Here is a 13,172-nt window from a genome sequence, read left to right as displayed (position 1 = left end):
AATGTTTTATTTTAATAGGTGGTTTGACTTTCTTTTTTGTTTTTTTTTTTTTAAAGATTTTATTTATTTATTTGACAGAGAGAGAGAGAGAGGGATCACTAGTAGGCAGAGAGGCAGGGAGAGGGTGGGGGGAAGCAGGCTCCCTCCCGAGCAGAGAGCCCAATGTGGGGCTCGATCCCAGGACCCTGAGATCATGACATAAGCAGAAGGCAGAGGCTTAACCCACTGAGCCACACAGGCGCCCCGTGAGTATTTTTTGTAATGTGTGTTCATTGGATTTGAAAACCTTTTGCTGCTATAATTCGGATACCCAATCACCAGCCTAAGTTGAACAGCTGGTTGTGATGGACCTAAAGTGTGCGTAGCCTGCGTAAAATACCAACTGGTACGTTGAGAAGTTCTGTTGCTTTAGGCGACTCATTCATTTATATGAGACCTAATACAGTAGCAGTCCCAACAGAGCTCCATAGACTCCTGTTATTAGCCAAAGCAAAATGGAACTTGAATCAAACTCAGGCTGAAATTTAAAATGAGCAAAGCTAGGAGAGAGACTTGTATCCAATACATGTTTTCCACATTCTGCAATAAAAGACAGGACCCAGAGAACACGGATTCTACTATTATTAACGCTGAAGAAAGCTATTTGTATCTTTTAGGCAAACAGATCATATTACTTCATCAATTAAAAACACGTAGACTAAAAAAGACAAAAAACCAAAAACCACGTAGACTTATCCATAAAATCTGTATTCATGAGGTTAATGCATAATATACTTTGGTAATCTATTTGCCTGTCTAATCCTCCAGAGCCAATAGCCCTTGTACCCTCATGATAAGCTTACATCCCAGTCATGCAAGGCTGAGTCTACTTTCCCTGACTCCGTGATTATTTAGAATATCCTTTCTCTCCCCACTATTCTTTCAAGCATTCTTCTCACCATTTTAGAGACAACACAAACATCAGGCTCTCTGGGATCTTTTTCAAAGTGAAAAAAGAAAAAAGTAACTTATTTCTTCTGTACTGTCTCTCTTCTTTTGCAAAGCGTCTTATTTTACTTATTTAGTTATATATTTATTTCTTAGCAATTATTATATGTTTATTATGGTTGCCATTTTGGAAGGGAAAAAATTCTCCCAAACGTTCACTTAACTCTTCTTACCCCAATGATAGAGGGAGCATGAGTGGGGGTGGGGGAGGGAAAGAGAGACTCTAAGTAGGCTCCACACTCGGGACAGAGCCCTGTGCAGGGCTCTATCTCAGAACCTTGAGATCCTGACCTGAGCCAAAGTCAAGAGTTGGTTGTTTAACCAACTGTGTCACCCAGATGCCCCTATCTTCTCTTTAAGGGTCAACAATCTGATGCAAGGATGTTGCCCTTATCCATTGTTGTGACGTTAAGTATGCTTTATGGAATTAGAGAAAGAACTGTAGTGTTGAGTGACAACCAAGTTCACTGTGATTCACATGTAGGTCAAAATTTCCTGCATCACCTGACCATAATAATCTCCGATTTTGGTAGGTCACCACATATTTCAGATCACAGAAATTATCACTTCAGTGATAGTGTAGTTTTTCACGAATTTTTATTTTCTTCTCCTCCCTGTATGGTTACCCTAGTAAGTGACCTTCAATTTCTTTGAAGGAGGCATGAAGAAAACGTACAACGTATAATTTATAAAGTGTGGATGATCCCTATTAATCGAGTGGCTCCAGATACGTGAACTGGCCATGTCTAAGGAACCATGACTCTCCATTGAACAAAATCCAGTCATGTTCCTGATCACAGACATAAAACGTGTTGTTGTTGTGAATATTGAGTAAAATTTCAGTGGTAACAGCATGACCAACTGGGTAGTAAAAAAGATCCTTGCAAGTTAAAACATACCAATTAGTAATTTGTTCCTATAGATTAATTATAATTTTAGAATTTTTTTTTTAAAGATTTTATTTATTTACTTGACAGAGAGAAATCACAAGTAGATGGAGAGGCAGGCAGAGAGAGAGAGAGGAGGAAGCAGGCTCTCTGCTGAGCAGAGAGCCCGATGCGGGCCTCGATCCCAGGACCCTGAGATCATGACCTGAGCCGAAGGCAGTGGCTTAACCCACTGAGCCACCCAGGCGCCCATAATTTTAGCATCTTAGCCTTGATATTTATCTACTTGATTTCAATTAATCTGAAATCTCTCTGTTGGATATACTGATACAGAACGAGGATGACAAATGAACAATCAATGGTGAAATCCCCCACCCTGATGTTTGATCTGCTGCAGACAGCACCACACAATGTTTCAGGTGGTACCTGAAATGTCTGGTATCCTCGCCTCCTATTGATATTTCAATGTCTTCATGAAGACAGTATCTTTGAGCCCTCTAGGTGGAGTGGGGTAGAAGAGAGTAGGGAGACCTTCTGCATATAATAAATCTGCTCCAACATTCCTATCTCTCCAAGTCTTTGCATTCTCTCCCCTAGGTTATGATAAGTAAATTATGGCATTTCAACTTCCTTGGATGTAGGTCACTGTTGGGTATACATTTTAGTCAACCAACCAACTAAACTCTTTGTGCTACTTCTGGATGTGAATCAAACTTACTATACCTAGGATCCCTGTTAGGTACACCCATAATAAATTTAGCCCAATCCATTATATTTTGTCAATCTCTATCTAATTCTCTTAGAATATGTTACTTCACCTACTCCCTGGCTTTTTACTGGTTTCAACAAATCTCACAACTATTTTGTAGTATGAGTTACCTCCTCTTAGGTCAGATTTTTCATGTATTCTCAGTTATACTGAACTCTAGAAGAGTTCTGACTATTATTATGGGTCAGGAGATAAAGGAGGACAGTGAGTCTTGAGGAAAATGGCAACCTTTGTAGGGAAAATCCCTCTGGTGAATTATTATGGGATCATCAAGCAAAAGAAGGCTAATCTTCTCAAAAGAAGGAAGACTCCTTTGGCTAATGAGAAAGGATTTCATGTTTCTCAGCTTTATCCAAACCCATTCAGATACCCTTTGACACTTTCTGATTTTCTTGCAATGATTCGATCTAACAATTTAAAGTCACAGGCTTGTATATGTGTTTTAGTCCTTTGTTCATCTATAAGCTCTCAGGAGAAGTTAAAACAATTATTCCATCTAATAGCGCTGTAATCACCATTACGAATAAATCGTGAAGGACAGTTTCAACTTTTGGAGCTTTACCTCAAAAGACCCTTTGTCACAGGGAAACGTAATTAGTTATTGGCTAATTGGGAAGCCACCACAGGTTATATGGATAACTAATATCCCATTTGCCGTTAGCTAACAGTTTAGCATTGTGCTCAAGCTCAGGGATGTGATCAAACCAATTCTCAGACCCAATATGGTATCCTACTCCATCCTGTCTGGGTCACCAACTCTTTGTGCATCAACTTCAAGTATCAACCGTTTATTAAGTCAGTACTGAATCAGGAGAATAGAAGTCACAACAGTTATTTAAACAAAAAGTTGAATATGCTTCTTGGAAGACAGAAAATGCAAGAAGAAAACAATAAAGTAAAAAAGAACTAGTTAATGATGGAAACAGCCACTACCCTTAGGGAGCAGGGAACAGAATTCTCAGGTTTCTTTCAGATTCAAATAAAGCCTTTATAAAAAGTGACGGAGCAAACCTCTAATTTACACGCTTTGTGTGGAAATATTCCTCCTCTCTCTAATTTACACGCTTTGTGTGGAAATATTCCTCCTCGCTCTCCCCTCCCGCTTAAACAAAGGACTTTGAAATATTTTCTTTTCTCAAGGACAGCTACTACTTTTTCAGGTTTCAAGAACCTTAAAGAGGGAGAATGTGCCCCCTGGTGGCCAGAAAAGGACACTTGATGTGGCAAGTTCTAGGAGCACTGGAAGCGGATGGACACTAGAAGCAAATGTTAGTTGAACCAACTGGGGCTGGTGAGGGGAAAAGCACAGGAGGTAATGCTGACAGCAGCAGCAGCAGAAGCAAGAGAAAAGTCTTTGCCATCCCCCTGCCTTCCATCTCCCACTAGCACATTCTTGGCTGGAATCCAACAGGAAGCAAGCTGGAAAAGAAGAAACACTGTTTCAAGAGTCTCTGCCCCACATTATAGGATGGAGGGGCCATTTTGGAAATTAAAACAAAAACAAACAAAAAACTCCCAAGTGCTTAATTGCTGACAATGGTTTTATTTCTTGCCTCCCAGATGGGAAACCCCTAATCTATTCTTCATACATTAGTGTAGCCACTCAGATAGTTAGAATAATGTCACACCTATTAGCTGCCCAGCAACATTTTTTGAGTCATTGAATGAATGATAGTAAAAAGGTATTTTAGATGTTTTGGGGGGTACTGTGGATTCCGAAGCATTCAACATAAAGATCAGTCGGGCTGTTGTTTTTATGCCTATGATTATGTTAGTCTCTTTTGTAAGCTTTCTATTGTATGACCTCATTGAAGACTTGGATCACCCTAGAAGATAAACACCACTATTTTCCTTGTTATGGAGAGGATAAAACTCAGGCTTACGGATGTTAAAAACAAACAAAAATTTCTCTGTGGTTCTACAGTAAGAGAGAAAATATAATGGGTTTTTGTTTTGTTTTGTTTTTAATGTGCTTCAGAGAGAGAAAGACTTGAACTTGAAATTCAGCTCACCATTCCTTTTCCCCTTTATCAAATGAATTTCAAAACTGAGCTTCAGAAATGTATTCTGGAAAACTTCTAGTGATCTCAGTGATAATTTTGCTGCTATCGGTCACAGTGTTCTGTCCTCAGTAGATTTAAGGAACAGTTTATCAAAGAGTATTCTTGGCAATGAATCGTAAAGCTCTCTAGCTCTGGCCAAGAAGTTAAAGTTATATTGATTTATGACAAAAGCATTCGATAACTAGATGGTGGACATGATACCCTAGGTACCTCTATCAGCCAACAAACTTTATGAAATAGAATATTAAAAGCACAATAAATTATTAAACGAGTATTAAGAAAGGGCATTACAGAATATAAGTCAATTTATAAGGAATAAATATGCCAACACACATAGTAACTCACAAAGGAGTTAGGGACATAGAAGACAATGACATTTTAAATGCTTTTCCTATCTGTTCTTTTGCAGGAACTCTAAACATCTTCAGAAACTAGTGGTTTTATTTATGCTTCCTATGCACTTTTATCTGTGCATTGTTTCAAGAAACCTTCCAAAACTTAATTAGCATGTTAGCAAAAGAGTCCAATCCTTTGGCTCTCATTTCAATACCTTTCAAATTCAAATCAATGTCCCAAAAGGGAGCATAGACAAATCTCCACCTTGTACTCTCTGCCTTAAAGTGCTTTCTTTTACCGAACACTGTAGATCTTGTTTTCTGAGGCATCTCTTCTTATATCCATTGTAGGATAACCCTACACATTCATCCATGGTGCTTTCTCTCTGTAAGAGTTGTACACATAGTAGCTTATGTACCATAATACAAGTGCATGGTGTTTGAATGAGCAGTCAGGAAAGCGGATGCAGGATGGTTCTGTGGCATGGATACAAGTTTTACAGGTACCAACCATCGTGTGAGGATTAGATCGGAAGACCTTTAGCTAATTGTATGGCTCTCCTTTTAAATGAAAAGAAAATGGGGCAGGAGAAGGAAAAGAAACCAGAGACATGAAAACATCTTCAAAAATCGTTTACATATTTTGTACTCATAAGAACATTTAAAAATATTCCTTCAACTAATAGGCATTAGTAAGCAGCATGGACATTGCGCTATAAGGACTGGAAAAAGTACAAAGGCTATTCTTTCCATTTCCGGATCATTCAGTTCAAATAGAAGGATGTGGTACAGACATAATAAATGTTTAGTTAATAAAGCAAGGTCTTAGGTGATTAACTTTAGAGGAATTCCTAAGGATTTGTAGAATGATCAGTAATGTCTGAATTAGCAAAGAAGTCAAGAAAGACCAATCAAAGCCAGATTATCAGAGGCAAAAGTTGAGAGCATGTTGGGGCAAAGGGAAAATGCAGTTTAGCTTGAGCTCAGATTAATCAGCAATCATGTTAGAAACCTTGGTCAAGGCCAGATTATAAAGAATCTCAATCTGCCTGAGGATTTTGGATTCGTATAAGCAATATGAAGCCTGCTATTTCTACCCACAAGAGAAATATGGTTAGAAAGTAGAATATGAAATTAAATCAATCATTGTGCTTTAAAAATAAAGTTATTGTTGTTATCTGATAATCAACAAATATGGACTGAATTATTTGATCGCTCTAATTTTATTCATTCATTCCACCAGAGCGCTAAAGTATGAATAGCAAATATGTGTTACAAGTATGGACTACCTTGCCTCCTCCCCCAACACACACACACACAACACACACACACACACACACACACACACACACGTCTGTTCCTGCAAGAGGAAAAAAAAAAAAAAAAACTGGCAAAGAAAGATTGCCAGTTCATTATGGACATCTTTCCTGAAGACCACGATGCGCCTTAGAATTATTCTCCACACAGCAGAAGCAGTTATTGCCAATCAAAAGTATTACTGAAAACAACAAAATATACTATACGTCTAGTAGAATGACTAAAACCTAGAACACTGACAATACCGAATTCTGGCAAGGAGCAATGGGAACTCATTTATTGCTGGTGATAAAACAAAATGATAGAGCAACTTCTGAGGATAGGTTGACACACTAAACATACTCTTACCATAGGAACAAGCAATCGTGCTCATTGGTATTTACCTAAATGAAATAAGAACCTATGTCTACACAAAAAAACCTGCATGTGGCTATTTTGGCAGATTTATCCAAAACTTGGAAGCAGTTAAAATGTCTATCAGTAGGTGAATGGATAAATACACTGGTTAATCTATACAGTGGAACATTTTTCAGCAATATAAAGAAATGAACTGTTGAGCCCCAAAAAGACATGGAGAAACCACAGGAAACTCACTGCAAAGTGAAAGAAGCCAGCCTGAAAAGACCACCTTCTGTAGGACTCCAACAACATGACATCCTTGAAAAGGCAAAACCGTGGAGACAGTTGAAAGATCAGAGGTTCAGAGGGAGGGGAAAAGGGAGGAAGGAGAGAAAAATCTAGTCAGGGGCAGCACAGGGGAATTTAGAGCAGTGAACCTATTCTACATGTAACTATGTAGGTGAACAGATGTTCAAAACAGATTTGTCAAAACCCAAAGAATGTACAATACAAAGCCCAATACAAATAACTCTAAGATAAACTATGGACTTTAGCTAATAATGATTTGTGAATAATGGCTCCTTCATTGTAATGAATGTCCTACACTAAGGCAAGATATTAAATAGGGGAAACTAGCAGGGTAGGGGAGATGGAGGTGAGGGAGTATGTGGGAACTCTGTGTTCTTACTTCTCGTTCATTATACAGTATGGTTTGCTATTGGATCTTCTCCCACTTCCTTTATTTCTGCCAAGCATGGGTGTGAATGGATAACTAGAGATGAGTCGCATGTATAGATCTTCTAGACAAGTAGTAACACCCTTATTTCTACCTACACACCATCCACTCTATTATTAATAAAACATATGTACTCATCTAATACATTATTTTCCTTTAGTGTCAGTAATTCTGTGCCCAAATCCTCTCACTTACAATTTAGGGAGACTGGAAGTTGGTTAACAACAATGTTTAAGAGTTCAGTCACATGACTCAACATTTAATCATAGTGGGCAGGAAATATTGGCAATTAGAAGGGGCATAATATGGACCAGTCTCGGGTCATACCTCAGCAAATTCTAATGTGAAGTATCTAGAGATGATCATATGTTCTGTATATGTGTATGAACTAGTGGTGGTGGGAGAGATTGAACACAGGGAGGGTCATTGATTAAGGTAGGAAATGGAAAATAGAGAACACATATCACACAGTCAACATGATTATATTTTCATGTAATTCAAACTCCATAAAAATGATGATATCCATATATACACACACAGGCATGTTCACCCAACCATGCACACACATAATTTCACAAAGATGAATAAGCCCAGGGATTTTGGGGAGTGCGATTTGGAGAGCGAGGTTTAGAGAGTGGTAATAGCAACACTGGTAAGCACAAACAGACTATGTTTTCTAATTATCAACTTCATCTACCTCAATCTATTTAATCTCAATAGGATAGAGCTATCTGGTTTCCTTTGGAAATCTGATTATTAGGCCATCGTATCAGTCGTTATTCATACTGATGTGCCTACTTTTCACATTTCTATAGTGTTCTCTCATCCCGTGTGACGTATCAAACCACTATACTTCAGTGGCATTTCCATCTCTTTACCATGAAGTAGAAAACACAAATACTTATTTAACTTGCGTTGTTATATGTATCTCATGAACGAAATTTTACAACGTGAATAATGGACAGCCATTCCATTTTCTTTTATTTATTTTCAGTTTTAGACCTTTTCTCCATCTTTGGGGCTGTCCTACTTTAAAACAAAAGATGACCTCTTTTCAGAAGAAACTTAAAGTCCTTAAAATACCTTATTACTTATTACATAAAATCAGTAGCCTTGGATTTTCCACTCAAGCCTTACTACCCAGTAACTCATATTCCCGAAAGCTGACCCTGTAAGAAAGAACCGCGGTTAGAGTATACACCAGCCTGTTCCAGAAGGACTTGGAATGATCCCCACGCCACTGTGTACATGGTCCTAGTCACATTCAAAATTTACTCTTTTCAAGGTATGCACCTTTTCAAACAAAGAATAAAATGCTTACATGCTTACTTCCAAAATGCCAGTCAAAGAAATATCTGGGCCACTGCCATGGTCTCATTTTATTTAAGCAACTATTCTTCTACCCTGCATAATCCATGAAACATTCAATAAATGACCAGAATCCCAGGATTCACTACGCAGAAGACTTCCCCTTCTCTCACTCCCGAAAAGAAATACCTCCCCCAAGTGTGGGACACTTCTCACTCATTCCATGAGGATGGCCTCCCTGATAAAAATCCCAGACCCACTACATTGCTTCTGCCCGGAGATTTAAGTGTTGACTGATCCCCAAACAAGCCCTGCCATCAGAGGGCATCATTAGCTGCTGTGGGTAGGGGAGGAATGTGCTTCCCCTTTAGGACCAAAGTCTGCAGTGCAGTTCACTACGCATGGCTTTCCAAGGGATAAGGGAAACACCCTTTCCCCAGAGTCAGCTGCTTGCAGCACTCGGGGTACATTTATGAAAACTTCATTTAGTGTAATAAGGAAAAAAAAAATGGAATTTAAAAATACATGTCCTACATGTGTATGGCTAGTGAAGCCATGCTATTATTTTCCATTGTTCCAGGTCTATTTTTGTAGAAAACAAGTAATATTCTTTTTGTTGCCTGCTTGCTCTCATCTGCTGAAAGCAAACTGCTGGTGAGCCCAGAGTCACTCATTCTCTCTCAGACATTTGCAGAGGATTGCAAAGGAACTTTCTTCCCTGCAGTTTTTCCGTACTTCAACATTTCTCAGGATACTAGCTGCATAACATATTATCTTTAAATGTGTCCAACACTGGTCACGTCACTATTTCAAACCCTTGTTATTTTCAAAGATAAAACATTCTTATATACAAGAATATTTGAAAGAGAATGAATTCAGACAACATAGGATAAATTCACTTTCCCATGGACATAAGAAATTCTTATCCTTCTGAAATGTTTCTGTCTGTGGAAAGTAGGAGAAAGCTACTTCAAGCAGCACTCATATTCTAAACACAGCAAATAGTTTAAGAAAGCAATGTAATCTCTCTCAGTGGTTTGCTGAGTATAACATAGGAAGAAAGAGCCCCCTAATGGTGCAGATACCTATAAAAACAGAAAAGGTTGTACTTTCTTCATTCTTTTTGCTTCACTATGGCTAAAATGAGTAATCAACAAAGATATCTGACAGAAGTAAATGGAAGGTTGCATAAAGGGTCAGACAGAGCCTTCCCCAAAATGCAAAGAAAACTGAAAACTGAATTGATTAAGGAAGCTGCTAGATTTCAGACTCAGCCTGACACCTCTATACATGACAACTAGAACACCTGTCTGCCTTGATCATGTTTGCTGAGGAGCAATGATGTGGGATGCAGGAGACATATTAATTACATAGCTGCAAGTGTAAAATGCTATTTAAAAAAAGAACTTGCTTTTGTTTCCAATCATGGGACAATGTCCAATAAGAAGACTGGGGTATTAAATCTCTCACAGGAGTAATTACAAATTGGTAAGATAACCAAAAAAAGAGAGAAAAAAGAATCAAAGTAACATTTAAGATAAGCTAAGAAGAGTGCTTAAGTGCAAGAGGCACGTAATTCAGAATGATTTTAGAAGTCTTTTTAAAGGAAAAATGTGCCTATTCATAGGAGAAAAATAAGTAGGGATGTTTACATCCACCTATGCTAAAATATTAATAGTCTTATTAAAAAAACACATAATGCAATTAAGAATCAGTTTTATTTATGGAGTATACCTCACTATAACTCATAGATAAGTGCTATAAGGAAACTGGACTGTATAACGAGGCTAGATACTTAAGATTATTGCAACAAAAATATGGAATTAAAATTACTGTGCTTTAAATTTCAAAATGACCAGATGAGTTAGTTAAACCTTAATTATATCCTTTGAGGAGATATGTCAGATTGTTTGCATAAACAATAAAATGGAAGTATTAGAAACACAATTTTGGATAAATTGGATAAAAAGTTAATATTATAATATATGCACATCAATAATTAATCAAGACTATAATAGGTTTATGACAAAGTCTATGTAGGTATTTGATATAATATTTGTATATGCTATATATGTATGTGTATATATATATAAAATATATAAAGTACATGTACATATAAATATAAATGTATGGTCTATGGTAACTGCCACCTTCCTCAGTCAATAGTTTGGTATTAATTTTTGAAACATAATACTCAAGAAAGATGCATATAATTATTTTGTTCAATGACTCAAATGAAAGACCGAAATATTTAATATTCTCTAATACACACCTCCATGCTCTTAGACAAGCTCCTTTACAAAATGTATAACAATCATTCCTTTCTAATGTGATGATAGAAATGTAAATATATAAGTAGCTATAATATTTATATTATTATGAAGCATTAAAACATTACTCCACATTTAAAAGACAAAATACAGGTTATGAAAAATTGTGTTCTTCACATACGTAGTTATATTTAAAATACAAGAAAGGGTTAAACATAGATGCAAATACAGGCATTCAGCGTATGTAATATTCCTAACTTCAGCTACGTTGGCGCCCAAGAGTTCTGGCAATCTTGTTATTATCTGAAACACTGAGCAACATATTACAAAGTTTTGCCGACTTATCACAGCTGGCAGTTTGATCTTTGATTAGTGACTCAGGAACTTCACTCAAAAACACAATCAGAGCAGCTCAGGATAGAATCCCTCTCTTCATTGACCCAAAAGCAAATAAATTGACATCAAAAATGCCATAGACCATATTAGTTCCAGTAAGGATGAAATTAATCTTTCTCATCAGATATCACAATGCTTCTTTGGCAGTTGACCTGTAAACCTAAGGTCAATCAACTACATCAGTACTGCATTGCCTCAGCCTGTGATTCCTATGCCATCCAATCATTTCCCTCAAAAAAAAAGAAAAAAAAAATCCAGTTCCCAGCAGAGACTTTAATATGTGCAAAGTTTCTATATGTTCATAAATACTCTACCAGCATACACCATCACTGATACTTAAAATATTAATTGATAGGATTGACTGCAGCTCTAGCTATGGACTCCGGAATGGCTAAACATTTCCAGAGTCATATTTCTTTGCATTAGCTCAGTACTTTCTTAAGACCAAATGCTAGCCATCAATAACTTAGCTATAATAAGATGGCAATCTAATGTCACATCATTTAAGAGACATCATGTTTATGTTGAAGATTTAAGGCTACACAGGACAGATACAGAAAAAAAAAAAATAACAGCTGACAATCACGGAAAGCTTTGTAGCTTCTATGTCTGCATGAAATTGAATACTACACAGTTAACACTGTAATCGTCTTTTTGTGATATGCTATTATTTCCCAAAGTTGTTTCACAGCTAACAACATACATAAACATATTTCAAGGCTGTCACCAAAAATGCTCTTTTGAGTGTGGACTTTGCTTTTTTTTTTTTTTCCATACAGAGTATATCTGCTATAAAAACTTATAATCTAGTGATCTTATAAATAAAACTTATATGTACCTGGAGATAAAATAGCAAATATATTCATATAAAAATGTATCAACACATTTTTAAATCCACAAGCCTATGCATTGCATTGACTTTAATACATCCCTGAAAACTCAGTTTTTAAAGCCTGCAAAGCTAGGAATATTTTACTGTGAATGACTAAAAAGGAATCCGGAGATAAAATTTTAATTTCCTTACCTGAAGCACGTAACTGTTTCTGTTCCTTTCTGGAACGAAGAGGGGCTGGAAAGGGGGCTTGATTTTTTTGTTTGTTTGTTTTCTTTTCAAAATCCTCTTTAATGATGCAGGAGTGAGAGGAACTGTTCCAAGGTGAAGTCTTTTATTTCTTGCTGGGGCTCGGAGCTGACAGCCTCTTGCAAAAGAAAAGGCATCTCAGTAAGTTGTTGACTGAGAAAGCGGGGGAAGCAAGCTGATCCGCACCAGCAGCCACACGAGGATGCTTTGGAACGTGCACCGTCTCCTCCCCCCGCACCTTGCGTTCCCCGCTCTCTCCCTCTCGCTCCTTTTCACCCTGCCGCTAGCTCCGCTCTGAGTCCGGCTCCTGCAGCTGCCGCTGTGTCATCAATCTAGCCTGTCTGAAGCTAATAGTCCTCTATTTAACCAGCCAATCAATAGTAAGGATTCCGCGGCTGGTCCCAAGAGTCTTTTCCAAGAGTGGTACCAACAATAAGAGTTTTGCCAGCAGTTTAGGAAGTATTTTTCATTATTTTATCTCCCTTAGAGATAGGGTTTGAGAGGGCAGAGGCTCAAAGCAAGTTAAGCGTTATTGCAGATTTTAGCATTTTCTTAAATGTACACCTTTTTATCCTGCTTATAGTAATTTAGAATTATGCACCTCTGTTCATCATCATTTACAAACTACTACAGAGAGGCATTCTTATAAAATCTTCCTAATTTAATTAAATATGTAAGAAAAAA

The 13,172-nt window shown here is 37.4% G+C and overlaps 1 protein-coding gene across 3 annotated transcripts in view; it reads right to left on the bottom strand.

Moving 5' to 3' along the window:
- The window catches only part of CDH18 (cadherin 18), a 974,546-nt gene extending 961,727 nt beyond the window's left edge, over window positions 1-12,819 (bottom strand). Inside the window, exons 1-2 of one of the 3 annotated variants that reach the window (XM_082724407.1) lie at window positions 12,727-12,798; window positions 12,432-12,606 (exon numbers count right to left, since the gene is read on the bottom strand). The gene's annotated coding sequence lies outside the window, so the exon portion shown is untranslated. Of the gene's footprint in view, window positions 1-12,431 lie in introns of all 3 variants that reach the window. The other 2 variants (XM_082724411.1, XM_082724412.1) reach the window with 2 other exon arrangements.
- Window positions 12,820-13,172: the final 353 nt, after the last annotated feature.

Source organism: Mustela nivalis (assembly GCF_964662115.1).
Source record: "Mustela nivalis genome assembly, chromosome: 3".
Taxonomy (NCBI): domain Eukaryota; kingdom Metazoa; phylum Chordata; class Mammalia; order Carnivora; family Mustelidae; genus Mustela; species Mustela nivalis.
The sequence above is the reverse complement of the archived record's forward strand: the minus strand, read 5'-3'. Positions and strand labels throughout refer to the sequence as shown.